At 46.4% G+C, this 12,166-nt stretch overlaps 1 protein-coding gene across 1 annotated transcript in view; it reads right to left on the bottom strand.

Annotated features, from left to right (window-relative positions):
* The window catches only part of FAM83C (family with sequence similarity 83 member C), a 318,539-nt gene that overhangs the window by 271,559 nt on the left and 34,814 nt on the right, over window positions 1–12,166 (bottom strand). The gene's annotated exons all lie outside the window — the stretch shown is intronic.

Genomic DNA, 12,166 nt, shown 5'->3' with positions numbered 1-12,166 from the left:
GAGAACATCCGAGAAGTGCTTCACTCCAGGAGACTGCTTAGGGGCATGTAAAGGCATGGAAAACTGGAGTGAAAAAATTAATGTAATAACTTACTTGACACAACAAAATCGCAAATTTGGTACAAATTGTGATCATGTGGCTGACATTTCTATTTGAAAACTGTCACAATTTTCTCAAAATCACAATTTTCAGGAAAATGAAGAATTTAAAATTTTAAAATGTACAACAATCAAAGCTATTGAGAGAGTCACTGTTACATGGGCTGGTGGCTGAAGGTCCTGGTTGCAGGCCAGGTCTTGTGAATAACACATTCTGTACTGCCAAATGCTAAGCACGGAATATCTATGACAGTCCCCCATAACCAATGGCCTCGCTCACCAGGAGTGGAACTACATTTGTCGACCTCAGTCTGCAACATGTCCCTGAAAAGCTGTGTCACAAAAGTTGCAGGCACTTGCTTTGCACTCCTATAGGTGTTAAGAAAGGTGCTACCTGTGCTGACGGTACAAGTCAAACCATTGGTGGTGCGTGGTGGTATATTTAGCAGATAAGACTATTGTAACGCCCTGCTACTTGAAGCCCCTGAATATTTGGTGAGGAGGCTGCACAGAGTGCAAGTAGTAGCAGCTAAATTGGTACTGAACAGATCCTGGAGATCTTCAGCATCAAATGTTCTAAAACAACTGCACTGGCTCCCCTGAAACAGAGAATTGTTTTTAATCCATGTGTATAGTGTTTAAGGCACTTCATGGAATAGATACATGTCAGACAGGCATCTTCGCTCATGTTCCACAAATCTGGTCTGTATCAGTAAATGTAAAAGGTCTAGACTATGAGGACGTGCCTTCATAGTGAAAGCAGCTCAGCTGTGAAGAGAGCTCCCCCCTTTGTTAAAAGCTACGTTTGAGCTATTGCCTTTCGAGAAAGCCTTAAAGACCTGGCTCTTTCCAAAATATATTATGCTGTTGAGCTGTTCTTATGAATTTTTCAGCTGGTTAGTACCTTGCCGTATGCTTAGCGCCAGGATACCAGATTGGTGATAGCTGTGCTTTATGAATGTCTTAAATAAATAAATAAGAATGGGTAAAAGGCAGGTGAATGCAGTACATCATAAGAACTGAAATACACTGAAAAAACATAGTTAATGAGTGGCTATGTTCAGTGATCACAGCTTACTAGTAGGTTAGGTACAACCCCTAAAAAAACAAAGAAATTCAACAGTTATGCTACCCACTGCACAACACACACTATAATTCATGGACCCACTGTACCTTAGAGTTTAAGTTACAATCATAGTTAAATATAAAAAGTAACATTTATTTTAAAACAATTTGTTTTACTTAGACTTAAAGTCTTCGGGTTTACAATTACATTTCAGATCTACACTTAGACTTTAGGCCTACGTGTACCTTTCTGAATCAGGTCCTTGGACTTCAGGCCTAAAGTTAGACTCCAGGTCTAAACTTAGAGTTTAGATCTAAACTTAGAATTTAAGTCTAAAAACAATTAAATATAATGATTAAAAAAAGGTACTAATGTTCCATCCCTTATTAGACCCAACCATATTCCATGGAGGGCATGCCACTTCCTTGACAGAAGCGAGCCCATGGCAAGTCAAGATTTAATGTGGATGTCGAAGCATGGCAGAGAGTTACTACAAACTGTGTCATCACCTAAACCAGTGGCACGATGTTCGTAACAATCGTCGGCAAGAAAATAAGACAAAAGTCAAAGTTGGAAAGAAAAAACCCCACAAAAAACCTTGTTTGCCAATGTTGTTTTTTAAATATCTGAATGGACGTTTTTTCGGTTTTTGAAACAACATAATCAAACGTCATAGAGCAACCACAGTAAGGATTCTGAAGAATACTTAGGATAAAGCGGCAAGCATGCAGCTTCCAACATAGCATAAAACGGAGAAGACCAACAGAGGGAGAGATATCACTAATTGCATCCATCGTCTTTACTAAAACAACATTAAGCATCCAACAGCAGGGCGGGCCCAGCATCACAGGGCATTCAAAAAGAAGTATCAGTCTCTCCCTACCTCCAGACACTGCATCAGCAGTTCCCACTCCCAGGATATCACCCTCATCTGTTTCAAGCACCAAGTCATAGTAAAGCTACCAGGGTCCCTACACCTTGCAGAATTTGTGGGGCATCCCTTACTTTTATATGTAACACACTCAGCAGCCATGTACATGTCCATGCCCGACTTTCACGCACATAGAGTGGGGAACTCAAGTATTTGGCTACATCTTTCTTTGCCTCAGTCAGACCCACATTGCAAAACATGAGTTGTTTTCTCAGAATATCTAGCCCCGTCTGTATCCCCAGGATTACAGATTTTGGGTCAAGTGGTATCTCGATCTCCAGAATGGCCTTGAGTTCTTGCACAACTTCTGTCCAATAGGTCTGGATAATGGGGCAACTCCAAAGTGTGTGCAGGAAATCACCCCTAACCCTCACACATTGCAAACAGTCCTGGGAAGCCGCCCCCATCCTATTTAACCTGGCACCATCATAGTATACCTGGTGATGGACTTAAAACTGCATGATCAGGAGCCTGGATTTTATTGCAGCTTCCCGGGGGTGCATCAAAGCTGCCACCCAATCTGTATATTCAATCTCTCTGATATCACTCACCCATTTATGGCTCACTGTTCCTAATGTGTCAGAGACATTATTGTTAATTGTTTCATAAGTATTGCTCCTCAGTGTCTCCATGAGTAACTTACCCTCAGCGGGAAATATTTATCAGCAGCGTCTAACCCCTCAGTCAAACAGCAATGCCAGAACTGTGCAAATTTCAGGCATTGATTTAAATGGAGGTGATATTCCCGGCTGAGTGGGGTGAAGGGCATTAGGTCACCATCTTCCAGGAGGTCTTCCACTTTGGAGATGCCTATTAAATACTAAGACTCAAATCTATGTAGTTTCCCCAATTCTCTCATCACACTCCCTTCCCACAGTGAGATTTCCCTGGTAACCCTAGAAGCCCAGCCTTGAATGCTCTACACCATGCGCCAAGGGTTACATGCGTCACAGGTAGCAACCTGCTCACACCATCACCATACTATATAGTGCAGTTGGAATCGGGCCCTCTCCAAAATAGAAGTTGGGTGATCTTGTGATGCAAACATCAAATTGTTAATAGGTATCAGGTGAGCTGACCAGTAGTAGGCCTGGATGTCTGGTAGGGAAATCCCCCCCACTGTAGGAATTCTGATGGAGCGTCCACAATACTACCCTAGGGTGCTTTCCATTCCATAATAGAGTCTGCACCTCCCTATCAATTTTGTTGAACATCTCCTCCGGGATATTGCAATAGGTATTTTGGAGGCTGTATAACAACTTGGGGAGAGTAATCATCATAAGGATGGCGGCCCGCCCCAGAATTATCAAAGACAGCCCAGGCCAATGTTCTGCATTGCCTCGGAAGGCAATGTATAAATTGCCCAGGTTGGTAGCTAGACACAGATCTCTGTCAAGCGTTATATAAATAACCATATATTTGAAACTTGTAGTCTCACCCATATTCGATCCGGCAGGGCGATGGAATCAAAGGTGCTGCAAGGTTGAAAAAGCACAGATGCCCACCAGTTAATTTTGTATCTCAAGTAGCCACCAAGCAACTCAATAGTCTGGAAGATCAACAAGATCGAGTCGTGTGGCTCTGTAACATATAGGAGGATATTGTCCACGTATAGTGAGATTTTCTACTCCTGTGGATGGGAATCCGAGACCCTGAAACCACAAATGGGTGTGGATCATACATGCTAGCAGTTTTAATGTGAAAGCAAAGAGGAGAAGAGATAAGGCGCAAACCTGTCACATCCCCGGCTCAATCATAAATGTCTCTGAGAGGACCCCATTGACTCACCCGCGACCACCAGTGCTTGGTGTAGCAAAGCCACCCACAGCCTATATTTGGGACCAAAAACAAATTTTACCAATGTTTGGTGTAAATAGGGCCAGTTGATAGCATTAAATCCCTTCGCTGTATCTAGTGAACAAAAAGACATGAGGCATCTTCCTGACCCAAACGTCCGCAAGCCAATTATGTAGGTGTTGCAAGTTGAAACAGGTAGAGCTCCATGGCATAAAGCCAGATTGGTCTCTATATATCAGTGGCGTCATAACTTTCAGCAGCCTAGTCGCCAAGACCATAGCTGACACCTTGGCCTCTATGTTCAGAAGTGAAATATGTCAGTATGAATTGCTGTTGGTCTGAGGATTGTCCGCTTTATATATTGCAGTTATAGTCGCACACTGTAAGTCTGGTGGCAGCTCCCTAAGTTCTAGCCTTTCTAAACAGGTTCAGGAAATGGGGAGCAAGAATCTCAGGGTATTGTTTAACAAACTCTGCTGGGAGACCATTGGGCCCCGTGGTCTTCTAAGATTTGAGCATCAAAATGGGTGCCTGGACCTTAGTGAGGTCTATGTCTCCCTCTAGATATATATGTTCTTCCGCAGAAAGAACCAGGGTTATCCATCTGGTGAGGAAGTCCTAGATCTGGTTAGGGAGTGAGTGAGCCCCCTGTAGAACCGCATGATAATGGGCAAATACTCCCCCTTTCTGTGTGTCAGTCATGGAGGACTCACCTTTGCATGTTGTGAGTGTCACAACCCAGTGTGCCTCCACCTCTCTCCAGCTGAGCCACACCAGCAGTTTACCAGCCTTGTCACCAGTGTTTTAAAGACAATGATCAGTGGCAACCTGGCACCGCCTTACCTCTTTCTGGGCTAATTCCATCTGCAGCAACTCAATTCTCCAAAGGGTCTGCAGAGTTGGATAACCCCAGTGCATCTCTTCCATGTTTTGCAGCAGGTGCTTTTTTTCTTCTATCTGTTCCTCTTCACACCTCTTGTTATGCGCAAGCATGTTCTGAGCTCAGTCCCGAAGGACCACTTTATAAGCCCCCCAGACAGTCAAGGTGGACTGCACTGAGTCCTCATTTTCAAACAAGCACAACTCCGTATCAACTTGCAATACTCTGGCCACGTCTGCATACCTCAGGTCCTATGCATTCAACTTCCATCCCATGGATCCTATATGGGTTTTTTTCATACCAAAACCCAGAGCAGGGAGTGGCCCGAAAGACCCCAGGCTAGATATTCCACTCTGGTTACCTCCCCTACTTCCCCAACTGGGGCAAAGACATAACCAAGCAGAGAAAAATCCCTGTGCGCCCCATAAAAGTACGAATGCTAGGGTGGCAGTATCTCCAGAGATCAGAGAGACAACGCGCCATTGAAAAGCGCCAATGGTGTGATGCAGGTCTGTATCATTACCTGCCTGGAGCAATCCACTTTGGGTGCCATAAGGTCACTGAAGTCCCTCCAACAACATGCACTGAAGAGGAGACCTCCATGAAGATGATGGCAACCTTGTCCAGTGTGGGAATTTACAATCTGGGGGGCGCATAAACAGTAACCAGTGTGATAGTCGTCCTCCTTCACACTCCCAGGACCCCAACATAAGTTGCCATTGGGGTCGACCCATGTACGGGTAACTTGAAATAGAGGGAATTTCGGTATCAGTACAGCCACCTCCCAGAACCTGAAGTAAATTATGCATGCACCAGTGTGGTGTATGCGCTCCTACTAAAAAAGGGTCAGTGAGCCCCTGTCAAATGTGTCTCTTGGAGTAAAACCACATCAGGTTTAATTCTACCAAGTTATTGTGTTACTAATCCACACTATACTTTGCTACCCAGGTCATTAACATTCCAGATCAGACTAAACGTTACACTGCCAGGACTGTTGCGCCTAACACATAAGACAACTAAACAATACCAAACCCAAACACCCAGCCCCCATTCCCCTCTCCACTGCCAACCATTCATTGCAAGCTTCTGCCCTTTGCAAACAAACATAACTACTCGCAGACAAATACTGAGATGTCTGTCACCCACCCACCCTCCCACTATTCCACACTCACAGACTTAACACAAAAACACAGTCACATTCCTACCACTTCCAAAACACACACCAAACACAAACACACCAAAAAGAGGGGGAAAGAGTGGAAGGTCCACTCAGCAAGCAGCAACCACAAACCAAACATTATACTTCCATTTGCCCTGAAGCATACCGGCCCTCTGGTGCCTAGTCAGACTCCCGCAGAATCAAGAGTTCAAAGGATAGCCAGGATCTCTGTGCAACACTTCAGGGCCGGACACTGAATCATTACAGCTACAGCCCAGATCATCTTCCATTTTCTGCCGGGCTGACAGATCACACCCCCAGTAAAGAAGGTTATCTCCCTTCAAGAAGAACCTCCTCTTCTGAGTGTGTCAACCTCTCACCCACAACTCGGTCACCAGCAGCTCCCCGCTTGGGTCTTCCCCTATCTTTTCAATACCTGGCTCTTCTTTTTCGTATCTTGGACCAGATTTCTTGCATGGCTTTCAGTCCTGCACAGTCAGCAGTCTCACCTGCATGTCCCTCTGTAGGAAAAGGGTGATGCCTCTCCTCAGTCCAGTGTCAGGTGCCCCTGGGTGTTGGGAAGAAATTGGCCTTGTCCTGAAACAATACTTTCAACTTCGCAGGAAAGAGTAACATGTATTGCAGCTGCATGGACCCCAACTTAGACTTCATTGTGTCAAATGTTTTTCTCTGCTTCTGTACCTCCCTGGAATAGTCTGGGAATAACATTATGGTGGAGGTCTCCTATTTGATAGTTCCTTTTTGTCCTTCTTCTTTATGGATCACGTCACGATCCTGGAAGTTCAGGAAGTGCACAATTATTGGGTTTGGGGGCGCACCAGGTGGCAGCTGACCAGAAAGTGCCCTATGCGCCTGCTCGTTGAGAAAGCAGGTTGAGAGGTTGTCAACCATGAAGGTGGCACAGATCCATTGCCCCAGAGGGTCGATCATATCGGCCCCCTTGGCTTCCTTAAGGAACCCTACCAGTCTCAGATTATTAAGCTGCGTCTGGTTTTCAGCATCATCCACCTTCCAGGGTAGGTATTTTGTGGTTGTCCTCACCTTTGCCAGATCGCTTCCAACAAAAAGTGTAATGTCTTCTAGTTTGGATATCCAGCCCTCCGTAGCTGTCACAGTCAGCAGCATTGGAGGATTTTGTCTCAAGAATTACACCTCAGACCATGCTTCACCAACCAGGCCTCCAGGGGTGTCCTGGAGGTTTGAATCACCGCTAAGAAAGCTGCATTATAAGGCATGAAGGAGGCAGCAGAGTCATCTGGGGGAGGGCCCACCACCTTGGTATACCTGTAAATTTTTCCCTGGTGAGGCGGTTTAGGATCCTTATCTTTTGCTACTGTGAAAAACAAACATACATCACTTGCTGTTTGCAGCCACTGTCATAATGGTGCGCTCCTGCTAGGGGGTGATGAGGGATCAAGAGGGGAGGGTTACTTTAGCCTGAGTCTTTTCTCTGGCGCAGTAGCGTCCAACTATCCCCTAGGTGGTCTCCTACACCAGGGCGCATTGAGGGGCCAGGGGGCAGGACAAAAAGAGTTGTTGGTCAAGCCTCTAATTCACTAGCACAGGTATCCCCAATCACTATTCCACTATGGCAACATCATTGTGTGGCTCAGTGGGTCGGGCCTGTTTCAGAGTATTACCAGCAGTTTACTTTGCTTGGGTACCGTGCCTTCCACTATGCACCTGCTCAGCCTTGCAGTGGTCCCTTGATCGTCATGTGCACGCCCTGCTTCATGGGGGAGGTTCAGGCGTGAAAGTGGTGTTGCAATAAATGAGCCCCGTGGGGTCCAGCTACACTTCGCCTTTTCAGGAGCATCCAGAGCAGGCCAGAGCGTAGCCCCCCTCCTGATTGCCCCCTGGACTGCAGACCCCCACACTCCCTTACATCCCAACCCCATACCACAGCGCGAGTAGTCACAAAGAAGAGGAAGGGATAAAAGCACCATGGGCTCCAAGGATTCCAGAGGGGGAAAAGTCTCAATGCATAGCTAGGCGTGGTCCACCACTGCTATCGTCCAGTGTGAGCCTGCAGGCAGCCTCCTCCTTGCTGCCTGCCACAGCATCTAAGCCTCCGATATCAATGCTCCACTCCAGGAGCTTTCCGCTCCGTACCCAACACCAGGAGCCAAGACTGCACTGCAGTGTGGAATTTCTCCTGGAGCCCAATTCTTGCTGCTCCCTGGAATATGTATTCCTGCTTCACCACTGGCAGCCAGAGTGTGGGAGGAGGGCTTGAGTGGGGCGGATGATGGAATTCATTGGTGGGACCACTGATCTGGCGCAGGACCTCTGAATCCTCAGGGCACACCTCAGGGTGAACAAACAGCCTCACTGCTTGTCTCAGTCAACCCTGGGATTGGCATCTGTGATTTTATGTCTGTGGAATCAATCTCCCATCAGAGATCTCAGTCCGACAGGTGGCCACCTTGTTGCTCCAAAGAACGCCAAACCAGTCCCAGGCTATGGCCCTGGTCGCACCAAGCACTGTTCTGAGCTTTAGGTGGCTCGATGAGCACCCAGGCGGCAGGATTCACACAGGATTGCAGGCTGTGCCCCCTTTGTTTGCCAATGTTAGGGACACTCAAAGTAGTAAAAGGACATAACAAGCAGCTGTTAAGAGGGGCTCCAATTACAAGAGGTCTATGGTAACTCCTGAGATCCAATCCTCCCCTTGGTGATCTGGTAAGAATGGTAAGAATGGAAAATGTGGGCCGGAAGAGTGCGGTAACATGAAGGAAAAACAACCTTTTCAATTCTATGGCATGTTTTCACAGAAAAGCGGAGTGAATGTTGCGGAAATTAACACAGATGAAGTTTTCTAAGTAAATTTCAGTTAGTGAATGCGAACTGTTCTAGAATGAAGGATCGAGTAAAAATAGTTTTAAATAATGTAGAGAAGCCCTTGTATTTCACATGTAATCCGTCAAGTCTAAACTCTCTGTCAGGCATAACAGTGACAAAAAAAGCAAGACATAGAGCTTGCCTGTACATTTTAGTGCTAAAGTATTATTATCAGTTCTAGTCTGAGAGTTGGCGAAGGCTCTTCCAGGAAGTAACATGTGCATTATTTAACCCCTTCTGTGCCTTGGACAAGGTGATCTTGTCCAAGGCACCGGTTCCCGGGTGCCTTGGACGAGATCGCCTCGTCCTGCACCCGGGAACCGGGGGGAGCGCTAGCGCTCCCCCCATGGGCCCCACGCCCCCGGTCGTGGATAGAAGGGAAATCCCTTCCACCCCCTGGCCCCCCACCCCCGTGACGTCAGCGCGCATCACGCGCTGACAATCACAGAGGCCACCTCCATCGCACTGGAAGCTCAGCTTTCAGCGTGATCGGAAGAGAAATGCAAAGCAATTCTCTTCCAATCACGTGGAGGAGGCCGGAGAGGCTCCAAAGGGAACGAAATGAATTTCCTTCCCTTTGAAGTCTCTCTCAGCGTTTCAAAAGCCCTATTGTAAAGCCGTATTGTAAAGCAATCCGGCTTCTGAAACGCCCACTAGATTATTAATAGGGATTTATTTTCAAATTGGAAATTGGCATAAGGGAGCGACACCTTGGGCAAGGGTCGCTCCGGGGGGGGGCATTTATTTTTAAGGCCATTTTTTTTTTAAGGCCTTTTCTGCCCATCGGCCTATTATTAGGCCGATCTGCCCCCAGGGGGGGCAGAAACCTCTAGGCATCAGGGGGGGCAAATTGTATTTAGACCATTTCTGCCCCCCTTGTGGGCAGATCGGCCGATTTTAGGCCAATCTGCCCCCAAGGGGGCAGAAACCACTTAGACACCAGGGATTGGTGTGTGTGTGTATGCGTGTTTTCTTTAGGGAGGCAGCCCCTTGGGTAAGGGTCGCTCCCCATGGGAGAACATTACTGTTGGCCATATCTGCCCCCCATTGGGGGCAGATGGGCCTATTTGTGGAAGGCCCATCTGCCCCAAGGGGGGCTGAAAGCCCACCAGAGGCCAGGGAAGTTTTTTTTGTTGCCAAAATAAGTAGTATGGCCATACCCCCACCCCAAATAAATGGGTCCAAAGTTGTTCTGCCCACTAGTGGGCAGATGGGGCAATTACCCCTGATCCACACCCTGGGGGGGGGCAGAAAGTCTACTAGGTGCCAGGGAATTTAAAAAAACTAAAAATATTGGGGTGGTGGCTACCAACCATTATGGGCCTGGTTACGCCCCCACCTCAACTGAAGGGGGTAAAAGTCTTTCAGCTCTCCCCCGCACTCTAAAACATCTTATCCCACAGCAAGCAAGAAGACATTTGATTATTTGGGGTTTTAGTTTTACATTTGGGCCATGAGAACTTGGCTTACTCTCAAAATCGTCCCACTTGGAATGGTGAGGGCTGCACTTTATGGATTTTGGGATGCTGCCATGTAGAAAAATGCACAAGACCTAGACACATATGAAAACTAAACATCTGGGTGATTCCAGACTGGTGTGTTTTACATGCACCCACACCATTTTTGTACCCACAATCCCCTGCAAACCTCCAACTTTTCTGGAAATCACACATTTTTTACACGTTTTTGTGATGGAACCTTCCGGAATCTGCAGAAATCCAGAAAATTCCTACCACCCAGCATTGTTTCATCTATACCGATAAGAATTCTGCTGCACTTGTCAGCCTAAAAATGTTTTTTTGCAAACTGCCCTTTTGGACCCTCTTTGTTCCCCCTCAATATCTACAAGTTTTTGGCTCTTCCCTTTCACAAGTACTTGGCCCACCTACACAAATGAGGTATCATTTTTACCAGGAGACTGAGGGGAACATTGGGTGGTATGAAATGTGTCCCAGTGCGGTGATCCCACACAGAAATGTGGGAAAAATTTGATTTTTTTAGCTAAATTTGAGGTTTGCTGAGGATTCTGGGTAAGAAAACATTCGGGGATCCACGCAAGTCAGACCTCACTGGACTACCTCGGGTGTCTAATTTTCAGAAATATCTGGGTTTGGTAGGTTTCCCTAGAAGGCTGCTGAGCCAAGGACCAAAAACGCAGGCACCCCCATGCAAGAACAGGTAATTTTGTATTTGATAATTTTGATGTGTCCACGTTGAGTTTTGAGCCATTTCCTTTTGTGGGCGCTAGGCCTACCCACACAAGTGAGGTACCATTTTTATCGGGAGACTTGGGGGAACGCTGGGTGGAAGGAAATTTGTGGCTCTTCTCAGATTCCAGAAATTTCTGTCACCGAAATGTGAGGTAAACATGTTTTTTGGGCCATATTTTGAGGTTTGCAAAGGATTCTGGGTAACAGAACCTGGTCAGAGCACCACAAGTCACCCCATGTTGGATTCCCGTAGGTCTCTAGTTTAAAAAAATGCACAGGTTTGGTAGGTTTCTCTAGGTGCCGACTGAGCTAGAGGCCAAAATCTACAGGTAGGCCCTTTGCAAAAAACACCTCTGTTTTCTGTCAAAAAATGGGATGTGTCCAAGTTGTGTTTTGGGGCATTTCCTGTCGCAGCCGCTAGGCCTACCCACACAAGTGAGGTATCATTTTTATCGGGAGACTTGGGGGAATGCTAGGTGGAAGGAAATGTGTGGCTCCTCTCAGATTCCAGAACTTTCTGTCACCGAAATGTGAGGAAAACTTGTTTTTTTAGCCACATTTTGAGGTTTGCAAAGGATTCTGGGTAACAGAACCTGGTCAGAGCCCCACAAGTCACCCCATCTTTGATTCCCGTAGGTCTCTAGTTTTAAAAAATGCACAGGTTTGGTAGGTTTCCCTAGGTGCCGGCTGAGCTAGAGGCAAAAATCTTCAGGTAGGCACTTTGCAAAAAACACCTCTGTTTCCTGTCAAAAAATGGGATGTGTCCACGTTGTGTTTTAGGGCATTTCCTGTCGCAGGCGCTAGGCCTAGCCACACAAGTGAGGTATTTGTGGCTGATCTCAGATTCCAGAACTTTCTGTCACCGAAATGTGAGGAAAATCATTTTTATCGGGAGACTTGGGGGAACATAGAATAGCAAAACAAGTGTTATTGCCCCTTGTTTTTCTCTACATTTTTTTCCTTCCAAATATAAGTGTGTGTAAAAAAGACGTCTATTTGAGAAATGCCCTGTAATTCACATGCAAGTATGGGCACCCCGGAATTCAGAGATGTGCAAATAACCACTGCTCCTCAACACCTTATCTTGTGCCCATTTTGGAAATACAAAAGGTTTTCTCAATAGCTATTTTTCACTCTTTATATTTCAGCAAATTAATTGCTG

Source organism: Pleurodeles waltl, chromosome 7 (genome assembly GCF_031143425.1).
Source record: "Pleurodeles waltl isolate 20211129_DDA chromosome 7, aPleWal1.hap1.20221129, whole genome shotgun sequence".
In the NCBI taxonomy this organism is placed as follows: Eukaryota; Metazoa; Chordata; class Amphibia; order Caudata; family Salamandridae; genus Pleurodeles; species Pleurodeles waltl.
The sequence above is the reverse complement of the archived record's forward strand: the minus strand, read 5'-3'. Positions and strand labels throughout refer to the sequence as shown.